Source organism: Meles meles, chromosome 18 (assembly GCF_922984935.1).
Source record: "Meles meles chromosome 18, mMelMel3.1 paternal haplotype, whole genome shotgun sequence".
Lineage (NCBI taxonomy): Eukaryota > Metazoa > Chordata > Mammalia > Carnivora > Mustelidae > Meles > Meles meles.
In genome coordinates, this window is record NC_060083.1 from 43,103,034 (window position 1) to 43,122,337 (window position 19,304).

At 40.5% G+C, this 19,304-nt stretch overlaps 1 long non-coding RNA gene across 1 annotated transcript in view; it reads left to right on the forward strand.

Annotated features, from left to right (window-relative positions):
• Positions 1–17,027: 17,027 nt before the first annotated feature.
• The window catches only part of LOC123929504, a 68,897-nt gene continuing 66,620 nt past the window's right edge, over positions 17,028–19,304 (forward strand). Inside the window, exon 1 of the long non-coding RNA XR_006815930.1 lies at positions 17,028–17,198. This is a non-coding gene — a long non-coding RNA (uncharacterized LOC123929504). The remainder of the gene's footprint in view (positions 17,199–19,304) is intronic.

Consider the following 19,304-nt stretch of genomic DNA (forward strand, 5'->3'; position numbering starts at 1 on the left):
GGTGGATGAGCTGACCTGTTATAGAGTTCAGAGGAAAGAAACACCTCCTCTGCTGACCTCTCACCTTTGGATTGACACCACTGTCTACAGTACCTTGCTTTGTGTTTTCTTTTTCCCTTTGTACAGCAGCCTATTTAATTTCATTCTAGAAATTACCACTAGAGGCATTTCTTGGAGGCTTTTCTCAGGGGCTAATCTTTTTTTTTTTTTTCAACAGAGGCAACAAAAGGAAACCAGGAAGATGGATTCTTTTAGCCTATGCACCTGCCTTGGCAGATTTTTTTCATTCTAATATACACATAAAGAATATTGGCAAATGCTCTGAATAATTTAGGTTCCTAAAAAGACAGATGTGGGTGCATAATAGTTACACTGGTGATCAAGGACAATGTTTTAAAATCTATTTGTCTTTTTCTTTTTGGTGAGAACATTTAAGTTCTATTCTTTTGGTAAATTTCTAGTGTACAGTACAGCATTGTCAACTGTAGTCACCATATTTTACATTAGATCCTCAGACCTTCCTCATCCTAAAGCTGAAAGTTTGTATCCTTTTACCTCTCCCTATTTCTCTTACCCCCCAGGCCCTGGAAACCACTGTTCCTATGAGTTTGATATTTTTTCTTATCTTGAGATTCCATATATAAATGGTATGCAGTATTTGTCTTTTTCCATCTGGCTTATTTCATGTAGCATAATGCCCCTGGGTATCTATCTATGTTGTTGCAAATGGCAGGGTTCCCTTATTTTATGTGACTGAATAATATTTCAGGGTGTGTGTGTGTGTGTGTGTGTGTGTGTGTGTGTGTGTGTGATTTTTATCCTTTCATCCTAAGGTTGTTTCTGTATCTTGGCTACTGTGGATAATACTGCAACGAACATAAGAGTGCAGATGCCCTTGAGTGATTTTATCTCCTTTGGATATATACCTAGAAGTAGGGTTGCTGGATCATATGCTGGTTCTATATTTAATTTTTGAGGAACGTCTGTATAATTTTCCATAGTGGCTGCACCACTTTACATTCCCAGAAACAGCACACAAGGATTCCCTTTTCTCCACATCCTCACCAATATTTGCTATCTCCTGTGTTTCTGATGATGACCACTCTAATACAATGAGGTATTATCTCATTATGGTTTTGATTTGCATAAGAACAGGGGTTTATAAGTATGGATAATCAGTCTTCATAATCTCTCTTTTATGATTTGTTTTTAAGATTATCCCTGTTTAGAGGTTATATTTTATAAAACTATTAAAATACTTTGTACAAAACCTCAGGTATTTAAAATAGGAATGAAACATTTATACATTTGGAGATATAGTTTGGGGAAGTGAATTAAGTGAATTTAGGTGAGCGGTAGATAGATGATTTTGAACTCCCTCCCCCGCCCCAAAGCTAATGTTCTAAGACCAGGTAATTCATTTAAATTTTTCAGTCACTGCCTGGCTTGAGGTCTTATTCCCTGAAAACGAAATGAATAGTATCATGCTTTGCACCTGACCTGGTGCATGGAGGAATCTCTCTCCCCCGTTTTAAGGTCAGCTCGGCACCCACCGTGAGACAGATTGCTTGCTCCATCCATTCTGAAACTCCAGCTGCTCCCTCCTAGAATCTCCAATGGATTTCACTGGCAGAAGTTTTCACAGAAGCCTGATCTTCCCTATGGGTCCACAGGTTCATGGCATCAGCAGAGCAATGTATAGGCAGGGTGTGTGTGTAGTGCCTTCGGACTACACCCAGCCTCTGTGGTTGGGCTGGAAGCTTCTGCAGGTGTGTAGACATCCAGACACATGGTGAGCTCTGGGTGTGATCTCACCAGTGGAGTTCTGATAAACATTGTCAAACCAAATGGAATCTATTCCTTTGTTCTTCCTCATTCAAACCCCCTGGCCTAAAAAATTCACTGAAACATTTAAATTGTTTCCTTAATCAGGTCACATATTTCAAAGGGTTGGAGAAGTTATAAAAAACATCTCATTAATTTTCATTCTGATGCTTTAATTGAGGTTTGTATATGATTAAAACAAGTAAGCAGACAAACAAATAAAAAAAAAGAAGAAATCTAAAAAAGGCATATCCAAAATCTCTGCACATTCTTTCTGAAGAATTTGGAATATACTTTTTTAGTGGCCCAACAAAATGACTTTTTACATTTGAGTTTGAGTTTTTTTGGTTAATCTTTTTTTTTAAACAAACATTCTTTTTCTAAAATAACATAAGACTATATTACTTCTCTCTTATAAGCAGTGTACTTTAAAATAATATTTTGTGTTAGACTTTGCTTCAGTTACATATAAATTGGGAGAGTTAAATCTACTTCATGCTCTTGATGATATATGTGTGGGTAACTCTTACTGTGTTTTCATTCATTCAAACTGCCATCAGTCAACTTTCACAGTGCTCACCACCAGTAACTGAGCATGTAATACGCAGACCTTGCTATTTGTTACAAAGCTTTAAATTACTTTGTAAATAGCTGTCACAGCTAAAATCCTCAATGAACCTTTTATAAACACATGAAGTGTATTCTTTTATATATGTGTTTTCACAAAGTAATATCTTTTGTTGTTGCTTGATGGGGGAGAAGGAGGTCTTTTGATTAAAGTCACTGGAAAACTGTACTGTTTAAATTACACAAGTTTTGCAGAGTTAGTTTCAGCTAAGAGTTTAAATACACTAACACATATGATCAAGGTGTGCAGAAGCATTATTTAAATTAAGAGTTAGCTTTCTAAGAGCTAGGAATATCAGTACAGTTATTAAACATGATAATTTGTCTTTTCTTCTTTAGCCCAATTATGCCTTATGGCTGGACACAGTTTAAGTGAAACAGTTGAAGTCTCATTAAAATCAATGACATCATTTTTAACTTTTTGGAAAAATAACTATGCTATTCCACCAGTTTTTGGCTAGTATTTGTAGGTTTTTTGAGATCTCAAATTTAAACTAAAATATGATATAGTAGGGCTATTATTACTTTTAATTAAAGTATAGTTGACATAGAGTGTTATACTAGTTTTAGGTGTACGACGTAATGATTCACAATTCTGTTATTATGGGGTTCAGTCATCCAATCTAGAAACATTTTTGTCGTGAAGATATCCACATATTTATTTCGGGGCAGGAGAATTTCCCAGCTCCTCTGCCACATTGAGTTTTATGCTCTGGTAGGTTATTATAACTTGTAATGTGGCCAGAGAAAACCAGGCTGATATTTCATAGCAATTAATTTTTCTGAATTATACCAGAGGACCAGATACAGATCCTTTTGACTCTTGTTAATACACAAGTTATTTAAAAGTTAGAGCCCCTGCTATTTCAGACTGTCAGACTGTTGGATGGTAGCACCTATAAATAAATATTTATTAGATCTCCACTTCCTTATACTAAGAGGTGATACATTTTGACCTCTGAGGCAGACTCTGCTGAGGGTGTTAATGATTACTATTAAGTATAGCCAGTTATTTGGAAAGTTATTATAAGCACTACATAGCCAGAGGATTTTCAATTTTTTTTCCCCCAACAGGGACAAAATACCGCAGCCCGGATGTGATACATACAGAATCTGCAGTCTCTGGTGGGGTGTGGGGCTATCTTGCCCAGACTTCTCAGGTAGGGTCTATTGCTATCATTGGTTGAGGAGGATGGCATGTAGTAACTGTGGGTGTTTTTGAGCATTGTGGCTCTAGATACCATACAAAGCTAATCCAGAAAAAAACATGGCCTCTGTGTTTAAAACCTGGTGTACTTAATGAAATGGTTACAAGTGAAATGATGTGGAAAGGAATAAAATATTTCCATATTTAAAAGATGGGAATTGTAATTCTCTCAGACAAAATTACATATACAAAAGTAAGTTCCAGATTCATTAAAGATATAAATGTGAAAGTTAGAAATTATATAATATTTAGACAAAAATACAGAATAATATCTCTAGGAATCAGGGTAAAGGAATATTTCTTAAGCAAGACACAAAAAATGTGAACAATGATATTAACAATTTTTGCTCATTAAAGGACTTGACAGTTATAATAGGAAGAGTCCCAAAGGGCGAGCAGTTATAATACATACAACTGACAAGGAATTCGTTTCCAGAAAATGCAAGGAATACCTACAAAAAAATAAGAAAGAGAAAAAACAACCCAATGAGAAAGTGGGCAAAAATACGAATGGAGGTCCAGAAGAGGAAAGCTGAATAGTGTATGTCACACCTGCCAACTGGAATAAATTAGGATGGATAAGGGGAATTCTTATCCACTAGTAGTCACTGTGTAAATAGGTACAGTTACTTTGGAAGACAGTTTGATCTGATCTCAGAACAGTGAGCGTGAATATGCCTGTCATCCAGTAATTTCATTCCTAGGTACATATTCCAGAGACAGTCATACAAGAATATTCACAGAAACATTATTCATAATACTAACACACACACACACACTCTTGAAACAGCCCTAATGTTCATCAGCAGTAGAATGAATAAATACATTGACAGATATTCACACAATGGTATACAATGCAGCAGTTTGAAATGGACAAAGTACATTCTTCATATGGATGGATCTAAAAAGCATGTCTAATGAAAGAAAGGACACAAAATAATGTTTTCAGGTCAATCAATTGATATAAGTCACAAAAACAGGCAAAACTAAATCATGTATGATTAAGGGATATACATACAGATCGTGGGTAGATTGCAAGCAACAGTCACAAAATACACACCTCTTTGCGAGTCCTCTTAGAGTTTGAGGGGCATCTGGACCATTTACATTTTTTGAAGTCTCCTGATAGATTAAAGAAATGAAAAAAAAAAAACCAGAATAGGGTAGCCAAAATTACCATGTTTATTTTTATTTCCTACACATTAGCATTTTCAACACAAAAATATGGTATGTTGGTGTCAATACAAGATTTATAAAAAAATGTTCACTTATTCTCGTGCGTCGTAGGCTGTGTGATCCAGTGCTGGGACAGTTTTAACTGGCGAGATGAACTGAAGGTCTTTCAGTGCTGGAAGTGATCACTGAAACCAGATATCACCACATTTGAACTTAACCTCCAAAGTCTGTGAATGGGAAGCCATAGGTTGAATGCCCTCTTCTGCAACTGGCCTCATGTCTGGATTATTTCACCAAAGTTTGATGTTATACCAAGGATAGCAACTAGGTACTTATTTTATATTAGCTCGACTAAGAGAAGGCCCAACCAAATTCCTCCCAAAACAGAATAATTTTTCGTCTAGGCAAATTCTAGTTCCTATCCTTAGAATCACAGTTAAGAACTTATTGACAATTTAAAAATAACCTGTTAGCTCCTGCTTCTAGCCATCAATGGTTCATAAATGTAGAGGTCTTTCTCAAAATACCTACCTACAAATGCAAACTTGATTGTTTGACTTCTCTGAAAAATTCCTGGCGCTTATGTGGTCAAATCCAATACATAGCTCTCTAAGATCTAACCCCTGCCTGCCTTTCCAGAATCCCCTTCACACCCTCTGTCCTCCAACTCTGCAGTTCAGTAACACAAGCCACTGATACCCCTCCACTCCATGCCTTTGCATGGGTGTCATTCCTTCCAGGAAGACATCTTTGTGTACCCAGACTCCTTCCTTTCTAGGGTGTCCAGCTCTCTTGGTTTGCCTGAGACTAAGAGGTTTTCTGGGATGTGAGATTTTTGAGTGTTGAAATAAGGACAGTTCCAGGCAAACCAAGACAGTTGGTCATCCTGCTCAGCTCTCCAGTGCATGTCTGTCTGGGATACACATGCGTATACTCTGGTCCTGAATTCTTTGTTGAATGAATGGGTGTGGATGTGGGGAGGAGATAAAGATGGACTCTCAGGGTTCTGACTTGGGTGACTGGGCCATGATGATCGTGCCCTTTACTGAGTGGTGGGGGGGCACTGAGGCAGGGCTAGGACGTGGTCCGGGGATGGGTATTGCAAAGGAATACATGATGTATTCATCTGTAGACTTGCCAGGTTTGTGCTGTCTGCACTATCAGATGTACACGGAGAAGACCTCTATGAAGATGACTGTTGCATGCTCCAATCTGGAAGAACTGGGTTGGTGGTGTATAATGAAGTAGTAGGTAAGCTTTCCTCTACTTTGTTCTCACGTTATCCCTCATATACAAATTACCACCATAACTCTACTTCACTTGGTCTTTTGGGGACTCCAGAGTCAAATCTCTGCACTGATAGATCACAGTGATGGGGAGGAGCCCTGCCTTGCATGGGCCTCTTTGCTGCCGTAAGGTTTTTCCTTTCCATTCCATCTCCTTTCCATTCTTTAGAATGTACTCTAGAATGTACAGAGTACTGCCACATTGCCAGGCAACTGAACATTTCATTCATTTCAATAAATTAAAAATGTAGTAGTTATGGTACTTAAGTGCAATTTGTGAAGGATCCAAAGCCTGACCTAGACTTAGCAACTGAATGGTAACAACCAATTAGCATTGAACCTTTTGGACTTTAAGGGAAGAAGTGGTCAGTGGTTCAGTTTTATGATGTCCTTTCATGTTATTTGAACAACGCAAACTTAGTATTTTTGAAAACAAGTAAGTGGCAGTTACTCACTGTGTTATTTTTCATGGTATTATGTATGTATTATGTATTTCATGGTGCTTGTTTTTAAATACAAAGAACTGTAGGCTCTCATGTCTGGAAGAGACCTTGAAAATTGTGTAGGTCATGTTTCTCATTTTATAAAAAGAAGAGCTGGGTTGTTCATAGATTAATTGTTGGGACATCTGTTGCCTATAGCAACAATACAACTATAGAAAGTCGGTCAACTTAATCAACATAATGTTTGCTCTCTAAATTGGTTTTCAGTAAATTTGCCTGACCCAGGAAAGCTGCCTTGCAAACAGCACCCTGATAAAAAAAAAAACAAAAACGCAACTCTCACTGATTGTATTACTACTTAAGAGGCCAATAATATGGCCATATGTTCTAGTTTCCACCTTGGGGCTAAAAACCTGCTCTTTCAATATCTTCCTTCATTTGCTCCTAATAGAATGAAGTAGATGTTCTACGGTGTGGCGGTGATCACTGGCCCCAGAATATTCCTCAAACAAGGCATAGTATATATGAGTACATCAAGCCAGATGAGGAGATGTATTATTAATTAGTCTTGTGGAGCACAAACACCATATGTGTTCACATTTCAGCTTGGTTGGGTATGTCATTACTATTTAATGTGCACACATATAAGTTAGAAAAAACTATAGAAAGCAGATTGTTGATTAGATGCTTATAATGAAAATATGTTGTAGGGAATTAGGCTAGAACTTGAAAGGAGGGAGAGAGAGAGAAATAGAGAAAGAGAGACCAAGAGAGGCAGGTTGAGAAAGAGTGAGTTTTTTGCAACATATAATTTTGGAAGGAGGAGTTGTGAACAGGTTTTAGGAAAATGTCTATAAAGATCAACAATTTGTGAACTAGGCAGTTGGCAAAACACCAACACTGGCTTTTAAAAATAAAAAAAAAATTAACCAAATCATTTACTCTTTGTTGAGTAAATGAACGGTATATTCAGTCTCCAGTTATGTTTATTGAATGTAATAAATATGACATTTGACTAGAAGTCATGTTTTTAATCTCTAATTCAGATCCCCCCCCACCCCAGCCTCCACAGGCATAGGGTCTTAGCATTGTGAAAATGGAAGCACCATATAGCAAAAACAGCCCTAGAAGCAACAATCAATTAGTCAGACACTGCTCTCAAGGAATGCCTCTAGCAGGGGAAATACTGACATGGATTTTAATTTTAACTGCAATTAAAAAAAAAAAGATTTTTTTAAGAGGGAGGAGGGGCAGACAGAGAGGGAGAGGGAATCCCCCCAAGATCCCCAGGACCCTGAGATCATGACTTGAGCCAAAATCAAGAGTCGGCTGTCTGACTGAACCACCGAGGTGCCCCTTAATTTTAACTTTAATTTTAACGTGCGTGGATAAGAAAGATGAATGAGTGTGGGGTGGGAGAGTAGAACACGGAGACCTGAGGGGCCCCGAAGATAAAGACTTGGATGAGTTAAGTCAGCCGTCCGGCTCTGGGGTCCAGGTTATATATCAACTGTCGAGTTGGGATATTAGGATATGATAGGGTAATAAATCCTTAGGTAATCCCCCTTGGGCATCAGAGGGTTAGGAGGAAACAACCTTACCATGAGGAACCTCATTTAACCTGATTTCGAAAAGCGAAGGCAGAGAAACACCATCACTGTGACAAGATCGACTCGCGACAATACCCAGTGCACATAGTAGAGCCTTTGGACAGTTTGGCGTTTTGTTCCTGTGCTGTGTTCCTCGCCTTGTAACCAGGGGCTTTACACCTTTCTGGGGACTTCCTAGGTGTCAGTGGAGACCTGGTTCATTCCTATTTTTTTTCTAAAAACAAGTTGCTACCTTTCAGCTCTCATAACGCTGCTAATATTTTCAATGCCTCATGTTCCACAAAGGCCTCCTTGTTTGGTGTTTTCAACTTTTTTAAGCAATGAAAAGCCTGGAGCAATGTCTTATGTGTTTGACACATACGTTGAGGGATACTTAATAATTGATGCTCAGGGAAAAATATAACAGGGTTTTTTATAGCCAAGTCTTTTGTTGATAGAGGGGACAGGCTGGGAGCTACACACACGTTTCCAAAATAAATGCGTCTCTGTGACATGAGCTGCCCAGAGGACTACAGGTTTCGGAAGCCCGGAGTAATTAAGGAGCGATATATTGGTTCTGAGGAACTGACGTTAATGTTGACATATGAGGTTTCTGGGCAATTCGATCTGTAGCAATAATTCATTTTTTCCTATTGCAGCACTAATTTTGTTCCTAAGTCATTGGAGGCTTTATTAAAGATTTACCTGGTGGCTTTTTAAAAGCACCGTATTTACTGTGGTGTGTGTTCAGTCACCAGTTATGTTTATTGGACATAATAAGTATGACATTCAGCCAGAGGCTGGGTTTTAATCTCTAATTCATCCTCTGCCCCAACTCCCTAGACTGACACCAACATAGGGTCTTAGCATTGTCAACATGGAAATACCAGACCGCAAAACTGGCCCTGGAAGCAGTGATCAGCTGGCCATAGATTAAAATGGAAACCAGTGATTCTGGCCTGCCATGCTCTCATGTTAAAGCCACTATCCTTAACCTGCTTCACCACAGTGATCGCATTTTGTCTCCAACATTTTGCATTGTAGTATTCCAGAAATTTTAGCTCACATTCTTTTTTTTTTTTAAGTTTTATTTATTTATTTGAGAAGGAGAGAAAGAGAGAGAGAGAGCACAAGAGGGGGAAAGTCAGAGGGAGAAGCAGATTCCCTGCTGAGCAGGGAGCCTGATGCGGGACTCAATCCTGGGACTTCTGGATCATGACCTGAGCCGAAGGCAGTCGCCCAACCAACTGAGCCACCCAGGTGCCCCTTTAGCCCACATTCTTAATGTGAACACTTGAATGAAATCTTTTGGTAGAACTATAAGAAGTCTCTAAGGACTCTGTCCTTTTTACAGCTCTGTCAAAATGGATTTAGGAAGTAGTTTGCATATTATTTCATAGCTTGGGAGTTTTAAAATAGTCCTAAGAGGGGTGCTTGGGTGGCGCAGTCGGTTAAGTGGAAAACTCTTGGTTTCAGCTCAGGTCGTGATCTCAGGGTCATGAGACTCTCTGTCCCTCTCCTCCCATGATCTCTCTCCTCTCTCAAATAATTAAGTCTTTAAAACTGTACTAAGATATTTATATACACAGGTGATAATCTCCAAGGTAAACTTACCATCATAAAATTTACCTTTTGGAATGAACCAGCTCTCTTGGTGAGGAAAGAATAAAGTCAGAAAAGAAAATGGCTGCAAACCTGTAATTGACTCAAAAATTTTAGATCCATCTTTCAAAGATCATCCCAGAACTTGTGCCTTCATCATAAAACAATTCATTATGATCAATTTTGAGTTATTCCTCCACATTTTTCTTTATAAGCCTATTTGCCCCATGTTGCTCTGCTATGCCCCATATTAAAACTTGAAATGCAGTGTATGTCTTTACATACATATCATACACAATTCATAAATGTGTATACACATGTGCTCACAACTTTCTGCTATAAAGGAAATGTCAGATTTACATATTCCCTGATTTGGAGGAATAAAAGGTTGATGACGACTTCTATTTTCTTATATATTGAGAAACACACATTTAAAAAATAGACTCAGTAAAAGAATTAAGGAAGGGGCACCTGGGTGCCTTGGTTGATTAAGTGTCTGCCTTCAGTTCAAGTGATGATCCCAGGGTCCTGGGATTGAGCCCTGCATCAGGCTCCCTGCTCAGCAGGGAGTCTGCTTCTCCCCCTTCATGAGCATGAGCACACTTAGTATACACTAGGCTAGTAGCATTGTGTTACTGATATTGACTGAGCCCGTGTGGCTAGTGTTAGGTATGCTGAAGGACAACCTTCTGGATGAACATGTAACTGAGAAAGCATGTGGTAACTTTGAAATGTGTACAGTGACCCAGACATATGGTAAGTGGGAGGAGCTGTGAATGATCTACTTAGAGCATCAACACATCAGATATTCATGTGCTGGGCACTGAGGATAGAAAGATGCATAAGACAAGGTCCTGTCCTCAGGTCTGCTCCACTCTGGTGTGTGTGGGGGGGATGGGGGGGGCAGAGGAGTGGGTGGGTATGTTGGGGTGGAGGGAACCAGAGAAGCAAATTTATAGTGCAGTGAGAAGTTGAGGGATAAACTCAGCTACCAGGGTGTTCCCTTCCTGGATGATGTCCAGGGCTGCTCTCTTGTTCCCACCCTAGGGAGTTTATAATCAAATGGAGAGGATGTGTAAGGGAACGTCCATTAGTGCTCCTAGAACAGTGTTATTCAATAGCAACAACATATCTAAGTTAAAATTTTCTAGGGCCACATTTAAAAAGGTTTAAAAAAAAGGATTAATTTTAATAATGTATTTTATTTAAGCCAATATAGCCAAAACATGTAATCTATAAAATTATTAATGAGATACTTTACTTTTTTTTAACTGTCTTTTTTTTTCCAAAGATTTATTTATTTGACAGATAGAGATCACAAGTAGGCAGAGAGGCAGGCAGAGAGAGAGAGAGAGGAGAAAGCAGGCTTCCAGCTAAGCAGAGAGCCCGATGCGGGGCTTGATCCCAGGACCCTGGGATCATGACCTGAGCCGAAGGCAGAGGCCCCAACCCGCTGAGCCACCCAGGTGCCCCCCCCTTTTTTAAAGATTTTATTTATTTATTTGAGAGAGAGAGAAAGAGAGCAGAAGCTAGTGATGGGGGCAGGCATAGGGAGAGGGAGAAACGGACTCCCCACAGAATGGGGGGCCTGTTCATTTCCAGGGCCTGGGTATCATGACCTGAGCCAAAGGCAGACACTTAACCAACTGAACCATCCAAGCACCCCCTTTTTGAACTGTCTTTGAGATGTGGTATCCACGTAAACTCACAGTATATCTCCATTACACAAGCCCTCAGTAGTCCATGAGGTTAATGGCTGCTTTACTGATAGTTCTAGAGCTCAGCTACTCAGTCTCACAGTATAGGTCTGCCCTGGGTCCCCTACTTACCTCCTGAATCAGGATCTACATTTTAATAAGACCCTTGATGAATCACTGATGCTTTAGATGTGCAGTCTGATGACTCGAAAAGCTGATTATTTGAGATCACACACGCCCTCGCCTCTAATCATATTTGTGCTGTACACGTCCTTATCAGAGATTAGGTAAACTATCTTATCATAACCAGACCAAAGGTAGGGTTCATTTTAGCCCTTGTTGGAATCAGTGGCTTCTCATTAGTTTTTTTCTTGATCAGGAAGTTGAGATATTTTAGTGAAAAATGAAGGGTAGGGCCAAGGATGAGACAGGGTCAGCTTTTTACTCAACGATGACACTATCATTATCATCATAGCTATTCTTTTTGGACATTTAAATGTTTTGAGAGGGAGAAAGAGGAGGAGAGGGATTGAGAGGGTCTGGTTAGTTTCTTAATTCATGGGTTTTTCATTATGTCAGACTCCTCCCCCCCACCCCCAGGGTTGGCTTCATGGGCATAAGACCTTAGAAGAGTCTGGAACTTTTAAAAATTTTTTAATTTAATAATTTAATTAATTTATTTGAGACAGAGCACGCATGCATGTGCATGCATGTGAGAGCACGCATGAACGGGGGTCGGGGCAGAGGGAGAGGGAGAAGCAGACTCCCTGCCAAGCATGAAGGCTGAAGTGGGGCTCGATCCAGGACCCTGAGATCATGACCTGAGCTGAAGGCAGATGCTTAACCGACTGAGCCATCCAGGCACCCCTGCCTGGCCCTTGTTTTAATGCTCTGCTTTTGCAGTATGGAAATTCTTAATAATTTTCATTTTGCCCCGGGCCTGCCCATTATGTGCCTTATTCTGTTCTCCCCCTTAAGTGTGTTCTTAATATTCACCTTGTGTGTAGCTAGCTGTAAAAGAGTAAGTATGGTTTGGGAGGAGCTTATGCTCTCTTTCACTTCCCCACCACCACAATCTCTTTATAGCCCAAGAAATAAAAAAAGAGATAACCCAGGCTTCGGGGGAACTAGGATCAATAATGTATGACATAATGGTGCTTTAAAACTGGATGTCCGTGAAGGCTAAATGCTCTGACTGTATAACAAAACACCATTCCCATGGAACAAGGAGTAAGTCCTAAATCAACGTGTATAAATAGCCCCACCCTCCCAATCATCTCCACCAAATTTACTTTTATTCATCCACACTGTTTGTACAGAGCTCAGGTCTATCCGGACAATGCCGGTGAGTCAGCTGGGTCCATCTGTGTTGAAAGTTGTGTATCCGTGAAGGTTAAAAGATTGATTTGCTTCTGTTCTGTCACAATTTTAATAATAAAGTGTAAATGCTTTTGGGAGTTTTCGTGCTCAGACCCAAAATCAAATGCTTTGAGCCAACGCAAAGCTTTGAGACCTAAGAAAGTCATTCAATTTTCAATACTAATCTACTTGGTCTAATTTGTAATGCCTTAAACTCAGAGTTTGGTCCATGGAGCTGCAACACCGGCCTCACCTGCGAGCTGGATGTGAAAGACCCACAGTGAATATTACCCTCAATGGGGAAGAACTGAGAGCTTCTCCCCTAAGGTCAGGAACAAGACAGGTATGTCCTCTCTCACCACTGTTGTTCAACATGGTAGTACAAGTCCTTGCCTTGGCAATCGACAACAAAAAGAAATAAAAGTCATCCAAGCTGGCAAAGAAGTTAAACTTTCACTCTTTGGAGACAACATGATACTCAATGTAGAAAATCTAAGGACTGCCAAAAACATTGCTAGGACTGATAACAGGCTTTCAGCAAAGTTGAAGGATATAAAATCTATGCACAGAAGTCAGTTGCATTTCTATGCACTAGCAATGAAGCAGAAGAAAGAGAAATCAAGGAATTGATCCCATTTACAATTGTACCAAAAGCCATAAAATACATAGGAATAAACCTAACCAAAGAGGTAGACGATTCAGAAGGTATTCTGAAAACTATATAACACTTATGAAAGGAATTGAGGAAGACACAAAGGAATGGAAAAACATTCCATGTTCATGGATTGGAAGAATAAATATTGTTAAAATGTCTATGCTACCTAAAGCAAGCTACACATTCAATGCAATCCCTATCAAAATACCATCAGCATTTTTCACAGAGCTGGTATAAACAATCCTAAAATTTGGATGAACCAGAAAAGACCCTGAATAGCCAAAGTAGTGTTGAAAAAGCAAAGCTGGTGGCATCACAATTCTGAACTTCAAGCTCTATTACAAAGCTCTAGTCATCAAGACAGTATAGTACTGGCACAAAACAGACATTATAGATCAATGGAACAGGGTAGAGAACCCAGAAATGGACCCTCAACTCTATGGTCAGTTAATCTTCGATGAAGCAGGGAAGAATACCCAATGGAAAAAAGATAGTCTCTTTAACTAGATGTTAAAGTGATGTTGGGAACATTGGACAGTCACATGCAGAAGAATGAAACCAGACCACTTTCTTATACCATATACAAAAATAAACTCAGGGGCGCCTGGGTGTCTCAGTGGGTTAAAGCCTCTGCCTTCAGCTCAGGTCATGATCCCAAAGTCCTGGGATTGAGCCCCGCATCGGGCTCTCTGCTCCGCAGGGAGCCTGCTTCCTCCTCTCTCTCTGCCTGCCTCTCTGCCTGGTTGTGATTTCTCTCTGTCAAATAAATAAAATATTAAAAAAAAAAAACCTCAAAATGGACAAAAGACCTAAATGTGGGATAGGAATCTATCAAAATCCTAGAGGAGAACATAGGCAGCAACCTGTTTGACCTTGGCCACAGCAACTTATTGCTAGGCATGTCTCCAAAGGCCAGGGAAACAAAACAAAAATAAACTAGTGGGGCTTCATCAAGATTGGGTGGCTCAGTGGTTTGGGCCACTGCCTTCAGCTCGGGTCGTGGTCTCAGGGTCCTGGGATCGAGTCCCGCATCGGGCTCTCTGCTCGGCGGGGAGCCTGCTTCCCTCTCACTCTCTCTGCTTGCCTCTCTGCCTACTTGTGATCTCTCTCTGTCAAATAAATAAATAAAATCTTTAAAAAAAAAAGATGCTTTTGCACAGCAAAGTAAACAGTCAACAACACTAAAAGGCAACCTGTGGATTGGGGGAAGATATTTGCAAATGACTTATCAGATAAAGGGCTAGTATCCAGAATTTATAAGGAACTTATCGAACTCAAGACCCCAAAAACAAATAAGCTAGTCAAGAAATGTGCAGAAGACAATAACAGACATTTTCCCAAAGAAGACATACAAATGGCCAACAGACACATGAAAAAAAATGCTCAATATCACTCAACATCAGGGAAATAGAAATCAAAACCACAATGAGATACCACCTCACAGTGCTCAGAATGGTTAAAATTAATAACTCAGGAAACAACAGATGTTGGTGAGGATTCAGACAAGGGGAACCCTCCTACACTGCTGGTGGGAATGCAAGCTGGTGCAGCCACTCCGGAAAACAGTATGGAGATTCCTCAAAAAGTTAAAAATAGAGCTACCCTACGACCCCAAAATTGCACTACTAGGTATTTACCCCAAGGATACAAATGTACTGACCCAAAGGGGCACTTGCACCCCAATGTTTATAGCAGCAATGTCCGCAAGAGCTGTGTAGAAATATGGGGCAGGGACCTTCCAGTGTGGGTAGAGCAGTGGCCCCTCACAACCCAAGCTGGTGCTGAGGGATGGAAGGATCAAGACCAGGGGGAAAGGAGGCCACATGTAAATGGTTATGGTGTGCGGACAGCCTTGTCCTGCAAGGACTATGGCTTTTAGTCTCTATAATACAGGCAGCCAATGAAATTTGCCCGTGGAGTAATCCCCTATTATCTTTTGAAATACACACAGCCCTCACTTTATAAATAGTGATGTTAAATGAGCAGAATAGGCAATAACACCCCTTCTTCTTTACAATCATTTGAGAGGGGGAAGTAGTTCCAGTGGTCACACACACACAGATATACTTGAATGCAAAGAAATTGAAGCAACAGAACAAACTAGTAATGATTCAAAGTGAGACCCCTAACACTTCCCAAATGGGGTCAGAAGCTAAGGACTCTGGTAACGGAGGCAAAGTCTGGGTAATGGAGTTGCCTTTCACTCACGCACCCACCCCTTCCTTCTTTCCTTCCTTCCTTCCTTCCACCCGTCTGATCATTAGGAATTCTGGGAACCTAGTGTCATCCAGGTACAAATACGAGTAAGCGTGTTTTCCCCTGAGGATTCACGTAGGCAGAGAGGCTAGCGTAGGGCTTGCAAGTGGATGTACATGGGAGCACCTGGTGAAAGTGGCACATCGGTGGGGTCTGGCACGGACAGCAGAATATTATGCAGCAGGCGCCGTCTGGCAGAGATGGTGTTCGCATCACAACACCAGAGTGTTACATGGTACCGAAGCAGCTGCTTTCACTTTCCTTCAAAAAATGCCTTTCAAGCTTATTCACAGCTTTTGCTTTTATTCCATGGTCACCAAGCAATTTTCTGATCTTAATTTAGTCTGTAGGCACACTGGTCATAAGACAAGGTGCACCAGATAGTGGTCAAACACCATCACCACTTACACTGTAAATGAATAGGGGTTCTCTTGTTACTGGGGTTTATATGACTCTATTCCCTTAGCTCCTTATCAACCTTGAGTGGACTGATAACATAAAGTTTGTTTGAGGAACAACCTTGAAGTTTGAGGAATGGACCTTGGCCACCAAAAGTGCTTTGAATGGCTAAGTGTATGAAACGCAGGGGCTCTGGAATGTTCTGTCCATCTTCCCTACTGTGCGTACCAGTGTACAAGTGTACCCCTACAGCCATGAATATCACACTGACAGCCACATAAGGACATGGCACCATAATACCCAGCGCTGTATCCCATGAAGTCGGCTATCTGAAGAAGGAGCTAAAATATCCCCAGCTTCAACACAGGGCTGTGCAGAGATCTCCAGTGAGGTCTGGATATAAAGTCCAACATAGTACGTGCACAGTTGATCGTTAATAAATGAATGAATGAATAGTACGAGGGGTCTATTTTATCTTTTAAAGAGGAAGACAGTTCTTGGTATTTTTTTCTTTAAATGCCTTTCTGTTTTTATGGTATCCACCACCGATTAAAATGTATTTTACCATGTTCCTTATTCAATGAAGGAATTTTGATTGCATGTTTCTATAGGTAAATGAACATAAAATAATCGTTTCTTGTTAGCTTTGTCGTGGGAAAGAACACAGAACCTGGAGTCAAGAGATACAGGATTTTACTCTCTGTGTTGCTGTGACCAAGTTTCTTTACTTTTCAGGAAATAGTATCATTGAAGATAAAAATGAATCATTTGGGGTCCAAAGTCTTAAATTCCACGTTGCAACTTTATTTTTTTCCGCAAAGGCTTATATATTTATTTTAGATAGAGGAAGAGGGAGAGAGAGCGTGTGTGCGTGTGAGCGGTTGTGCGGGGCGATGGGGCAGAGGGAGAGGCAGAGAAGCAGATTCCCCTCCAAGCGTGGAGTCCCATGTGAGCTTCCTCTCAAGAGCCTGAGATCATGACAGCCAAAATCAAAAGTACAGCACTTAAAAAAAAAGTAGTCCAGCACTTAATCAACTGAACCACCCAGGAGGCCCTCCGCATTGCAACTTTAAAAGAGGTATTTATTTATCTCTTGCTCCCTCTGCTGGGTGACTGGCATTGTGCTTTGCTCTTGTAATGACTATATTATGTAGCTGTGGGATTTTCTTTATTCTTTTTTTACTTAAAAATTCCCAAGCTTATACTGAACTATAATTAGACTCAAGAAATCCTTTGGTTTCTGTCATTAAGCTGCACACTGGAATCTCCAAGGGGCTTGATGTCATAGTTTAAGGACAGAATTCAGGCTTTTACTGTGTTCAGTGTTTTTGTCTTAGAGAATGGCATTTGGCCACAGTGTTTTCAAATTTAAAAAATTAGAAGCCACGATCCTTTGTGTTTTTAACCTAGGGACTTTTGTTTTACATCAACATGGAAATTTTAAGGGATGTTCCAAAATCTTGAACTACCTCAGGGTATGGGCATTCATACTTCTTCTGAATTGATCCTTCAAATATGTCTACTTGGAACTTACCTTCAGGATCCTACCAAGTTATTTTAAGACTACTGTGTGACTGAGTTGCTGTCCTGCCCATCTTCTTTCACTGTTATTTTACTTCAGATAATTCAGATTATTTCTCGTAACTCTTATGGTTTTTGTAGCTAACCGTGGGCGCTGAAAAACAGGTCCACAAGAATGACTGTTGTCTTGGCTGCTGTGGTTAAGACATCCAGATCCACATCAATTTTTATTGCAAAACTCAGATGCATTAATGAGTCTACATTCTAATTTGCTTGGTATTCAAACCTTTTAAATGTTTGCTTCCCAGATTCTCTTTTTTCAAATCAGAAGTCCTTGCCCTCCTAACACTTGGGCTTTGGCACTGTCTGCATCTGTCTTGATCCTAGTCCTCGACTACACAGGGTCTGCATGGCGTAGATACCACTGCGGTCCCACGGTCATGGTTAGTGGGGGTTTCACTTCACAGGCTGCCCAACGTTCCTTTTCCTGTAGAGCCTCAGAGAGTGAGGCAATGCCGAGACCACGATTTTACAACCTCCTCTTCCCTGAAGCTCTTTAATTGGGACACTTGTGTTAAAAAAAGAAGACTGATTTTAAAAAAATGCTAAAGTATCATGTGGAAGAGGGTTGCCTCAATGACAAGAAAGACACTTTAAAATCCCAGCCTCTGTTTTTACTGGTCAGAGGAATTCCAAGGTTGCTCCAGGGGAGAATTGTGAGGCCAGAGGATTTAGGTCCTGTATCCCCAGGCCCCAACCACTGTGTCGATCAGAAAGGGAATCCCGTCTTCTGACTTCTGTGTATCTTTGTCAGGTGTGATGGACTCATTACATATGAAATTGTCATTTTTGTGGGTCAAGCAAGTGAAATATCAGCAGTTTCATATAGTTTGGCCCATTTCGAACAAAACCCTTGGCCAGCATTTGATTTCAAAAAAGTAGTTAAATTCGTTGTTGTTAAGGGAATTTGTGTACAATGAGCTGTTGTAGAAGGCTGTATTTTTTTTTCTTTTTTTTTTCTTTGTTTATTTTCAGCATAACAGTGTTCATTGTTTTTGCACCACACCCAGTGCTCCATGCAGTACGTGCTCTCCCCTGGTTCCTCAACCTCCCCCCTCCCCTTCAAAACCCTCTGGTTGTTTTTCAGAGTCCATAGTCTCTCATGGTTCATCTCCCCTTCCAGTTTCCCTCAACTCCCTCTCCTCTCCATCTCCCCATGTCCTCCGTGTTCTTTGTTATGCTCCACAAATAAGTGAGAAGGCTGTATTTTTATGTTTATATTTAGTGGAGAGGGAAACTTAAAGAGGAGACATGAACATCTGTTTTGGTGGTCGTTTTTCTTTTTTGCTACCGTACATGTTAAACAAACTACTGAGATCTAAAACTGCCTTGGGCATTAATTGTGAACGTTTCGTATCCCTTTATGCCCTCACGGGGCTATGTGGATATTGATCCTTGTCTAACCTGAGACCCCCATCAGGAAAAAGAATACTGAGTTCAGGCCCCAGTTGCCTCTCTGGTCAGCAGGGGGTGCCCTTGCCCTTCTTATCCAATAAAGGCACCTTTCGGAAGCGCCTAGTGGAGGGTGGGGGAGGGGAGGCACCTAAGCTTGTGAGTCACCATTCCCTTCCTGCCCACTCTGTGCTAATTGGCATTTTGCAAA